We start from the raw sequence: 4,928 nt of genomic DNA, 5'->3' as shown, positions 1-4,928 counted from the left end.
ATAGTTGACAAACTTGGATGGTTGTGAGACGGTCGAGGTTTAGTTAGCAGGCTGTAACAAGCCGTGACAAAGGGAATCACTAAGTAATGACAAAGATTCGGGGACTTCCAATGGCGAGGTCATAGATGATAAGTTAAACTATATCCAACTTATTACAGCGATGCACTGAATAGAAGTAGAGAAATTAAACTAAAGGTATACTAATCGATTCAGACTTGCTATAATATGGTGCTAGAAAGAAGTAGAGTGGCTAAACTAAGCTAGGATAAAGATAAGATAGGCATCCATGTGGGATGAAAGATTTAATGGGCAGTGTTAAGTTGAAAAAAGATAATTGGCTTGAAACGCTTCTATTTTGAGGTGTCAACTGGCCATTACGTTGCCATGTATGGTTGTATTTTTTTCCCGGGCAACTTTCTCTCTTTGGTGCACTGTTTATAAGTTTATACCTATGCATAACCAATTGAATCCAGCCATGTGTAATTAGATATCACCACCTTAGTATTTCACTGAGATATCATCCTTTTTAAATGCTTTAAGTATGTGCAACCTGTATATTAACTCCTACCATGTATCACCATGAGGATATATAATTGCCTTTAGAGTTTTGGTCATGTGTACATTTACGATGCTATGGCATTTCTACCATGATGCACATCTGTTAGAGAGGTGTATATCAAATTCTCACGATTTCTCTTACACACATACACATTTGAAGTATCTTTTTTCTAGTTTCATGTAAGTATGAAGACATGTGGAGGCTGTTGGGGGACCATGGAAGTACATGGAGATGAATCAAGTAAAGTACTCCAATAGCAACAATTAAGCTCAATCATAAAGACTCTAAAATTAACCTGGAAAGCTTTTTTAAAAAAAAACAACGGCACAAAAAATTACAAGAGACAAAGAAAATAACCGATTCAAACAAGCCTCAAAGCTCCCCTTACCAGCCCTTTAAACTCTAGGAACGAATTAGAAAGCTCTTGATATATACCCTAATCCCATATTACACTTATATTTATAGCCTCTCAGAGAATCACAATTGGAATAGGAAAGAAACCCCGTAAAAAATCAACAAAAATCTCACACTTACACAATTTTGTGTATTTTCTACATGATTGTTCGATGACACTTTCAATGGGACTTTGATGTTAACAAAATGTCATCGATTGCATCGAACTAAACACTAAAAGTTCCAGTGAAAAATCATGGATTTTTTGAATTTTACCGATGTCATCGAGCAAGCCTTCGATGGCATCGAGTAAGACACCTAAAGTGTCCGGCAACCAACATGATAACTTCCAAATTTTTACGATGTCATCGAAGTCTACTGAATAGCATCGCACCTATCATCAACAAACCTGTTGGTTTACAGATTTAAGACATCAATCAACATAGGCATCCTACTTGTTGGATTTGGCCGTCACTACAAAGTTGGATAATTTAAACTCTTTAACTAATGGAGACTTAGTTGTGAAATTTTGACATGTGACAACTTTGATTTTAACTATCCACTTAATGGTCACCACTAAAATGGTAAGGATCAGAGAAATCACAACCGTTGTGAAGGGAATATGATCAGTGTACAAGGATGTTGAGCTAAAATAAATAATAAAAGTGGAATTTGGATCTTCATTTCAACCCATCTTCTTCCAGATTCGTTTGCCTTCCATAGCCATGGACCAAATCGTCTCTCGCTTGTGGGATCCCATCGCCTCACGCGTAGGATACATCGTCAACCTTCAAGAAAACTTCGATTCACTGAAGATAGCCATGAATGAATTGAAATGTGTAAGAGACGACCTGAAAAGGAAGGTGGATGTCGCCGAAAAGCATCACTTCAAACGCACCAACCACGTCCAGTGGTGGCTAGAAAGTGTAGGAGTCATCGAAGGAGAAGTGAATGCCATGGAAGAAGCTTTTCGGCAAATGATGAGGTTTTTGGGCAATCGCCGTCCAAATGTTTGGTCAGGCTACCAGCTCGGCAAAAGGGTGGTGAAGAAACTGGAGGATGTGATCGAGTTAAAGAACAAAGGAATTTCCTTTGATGTTGTGGCAGAGAAATCGCTTACTAATGCTGTTGAAGAGAAGCCTAGTACATCGACTATAGGCATGGACTTGATGTTGGAGAACGTTCTACGTTTGCTTTGGGAAAATGAAGTGGGTGTTGTCGGCATATATGGAACTGGGGGAGTCGGCAAGACGACTCTCTTGAAAAGGATCAACAACGAGCTAGTCGTAAGACCCCATGATTTTGATTTTGTGATTTGGGCGCTGGTGTCTAAAGAAGTTAATGTGGGAAAGATCCAAAAGGATATTGGGGATAGGCTTGGTTTGTCCTGGCAAGGAAATGAAAGAGATGAGAGACGGGCAATGGACATATACAAGAGCCTTAATAGCAAGAAATTCATGTTGTTGTTGGATGATCTTTGGGAAATGTTAGATCTGGAGGTGGTTGGAATTCCTCATCCGAACAGCCAAAACAAATGCAAGATAGTCTTCACCACACGATCTGAGCAAGTCTGTGCACGCATGGATGCGAACAGGAAGGTCAGAGTCGAATGCCTCTCAGAGAAAGAAGCATGGGATCTGTTTCAACTCAAGGTTGGTGAAGAGGCCATAAATTCTCATCCGGAGATACCGACACTCGCTGAGACTGTCGCTAAAGAATGCAAAGGTCTACCCCTTGCGCTTATCACCATTGGGCGGGCCATGGCGTGTAAGAAAACAGTGGAGGAGTGGAAGCATGCAATATCAGTTCTAAGTACAAGCAAGCCACCGTCGGAGATATCAGGTATGGATGATCAAATGCTTTTGCAATTGAAATTCAGTTACGATAATCTTCGAAATGACGCAGTTAAATCATGCTTCCTATATTGTTCATTGTTTCCGGAGGATTACTCTATTAACAAAGAAAGGCTTATAGATTACTGGATAGCGGAAGGGTTCTTAGATGATGATGATCTCGATGAAGCACGAAACAAGGGCCATGATCTCATTGGAAGCCTAAAGGTCGCATGCTTGTTGGAGAGTGGTTCTACTGAAAAAAACAGAGGTGAAAATGCATGATGTAATACGTGATCTTGCGTTGTGGATAGCTTCCGAATGTGGGAAGAAGAAGAAGAGGTTTTTGGTGAAAGCGGGTGTCGGACTGAGGGAAGCACCAGACGTCGAGAGGTGGAAGGACGCTGAAAGCATATCGCTGATGGAAAATAAAATTGAATCATTAACAGGGACACCCATATGCCCCAACCTCTTAACCTTGATGCTCCAATGGAATAGCATTTTGGGAAATGTCACCACCACCTTCTTTCAATCCATGCTGCTTCTCAAGGTCTTGGATCTGTCAAATACCAAAATTGTGAAGCTTCCCGCGGGAATTGGTAGCTTGGTTCAGTTACAATATCTCAATCTATCATATACAAAGATCACATCATTGTCTGAAGAGATAGGAAATCTGAAAATGTTGAAGCATTTGGATTTGGAAGGCATATCAAGTCTTAGAAGAATTCCCCATGGACTAATCTCCAATCTTTCTGCTTTGAAGGTGTTGAAGCTATTAAGGAGTTACAGAAATTGGGAAGGAATTGAAGGGAGAGGTGGGCTTAACATAAGAGAATTGGAAAGCATGCCATGTTTGGGACATCTTGAAATGAGCATAGAAACTGTTCCGGCTCTCGAAACGTTTATTCAGTCTCGCAAGTTGCTGAAACTTACACAGTATCTACAAGTAAAGAAGTGCAGAAGCATGAGGACATCCACCCAATTATCATGCATTTTTGAGGTAATGACGAGTCTTCGATGGCTGGCTGTTGATAGATGTGAAGAGTTGGAAGAGATGATAATTAGTTCGAATTCGGAGGGTGGGGATGATTGTTCAATTTCGAGCCTAGAACGCCTCTTTCTTTGGGATCTTTCCAAATTAAATACCATTCGAATGGGATGCGGACGGCTTCAAAATCTTCGTCTTGTAAGGATCATTCGTTGTCACAAGTTGAAGAACATTTCATGGATCCTACAACTTGAGGGTCTTGAAGAAATCCATATATTGAAATGTGATGAATTGGAACAAGTAATAGAAACTACTAGCGGCAGTTTTCAAGCGACGGAGGGACGGCAAGGACGCCTCAAGCATATGGAGTTGCATCGATTGCCAAAATTAACAAGCATATGTTGTGATTCATTGGCTCTCCCTTCCTTTGAGGTGCTCAAGGTGTTTCGGTGCCCGGAGCTGAAGAAACTTCCACTGGGTCTTCGCAGCTCGTACAACACTCTAAGGGAGATCCGTGGTGCCAAAGAATGGTGGGATGGTTTAGAGTGGGAAGATGATGCCATTAAATCCACTTTCCTTACCTACTTCAGAGAGACAAATAGCAATCTTCAATAAGTCACATTTAGAGTTTATACTTTTCTTAGTTTCTATGAGTTTGATCAATGATTCAATGATCCAAACTGATGATATTATAGACCTTACCATGGATGGCTTGGTCACCACAAAATCTCTCACACAATTCTGCTATCTTTATTGAATGTGGATCCTCGTCGTAGTCATCATCATCTTCTTCTTCTTCTTCTTCTTCTTTGTAGAGTCCATTTGAAGGCTTAGGCTTACCTAAGCATGGTGCATGAAACAGCCAAACTTGTATAAATTCATTAGTATATGGACTTCTCAGTAGAGCTTTCAAGCTCATGTACATGCCACATGCCATCAAGGTACATAGCTGCAAGATCCTATTCATCCACGAGGTTCGTCCAATGATGTACATGTTTTCCAAAAATTAAATCTGGTCCACTCAACTTTTGAGCCAGAATGTTGCAAACAAGTGGATGGGTTCGGCCAGGTTTTTTTATATATACAGATGTACAATTGTTTTTGCGAACTGTGGCCCATCATATTGGATGAACCTGATTCTTGGGCCAGGGCATCA

The 4,928-nt window shown here is 40.6% G+C and overlaps 1 pseudogene; it reads left to right on the top strand.

Annotated features, from left to right (window-relative positions):
* Positions 1-1,579: 1,579 nt before the first annotated feature.
* LOC131223309 (disease resistance protein SUMM2-like) lies at positions 1,580-4,690 on the top strand (annotated as a pseudogene).
* Positions 4,691-4,928: the final 238 nt, after the last annotated feature.

This window comes from Magnolia sinica, chromosome 13, assembly GCF_029962835.1.
Source record: "Magnolia sinica isolate HGM2019 chromosome 13, MsV1, whole genome shotgun sequence".
In the NCBI taxonomy this organism is placed as follows: domain Eukaryota; kingdom Viridiplantae; phylum Streptophyta; class Magnoliopsida; order Magnoliales; family Magnoliaceae; genus Magnolia; species Magnolia sinica.
This window is presented reverse-complemented; position numbering and strand designations above follow the sequence as displayed.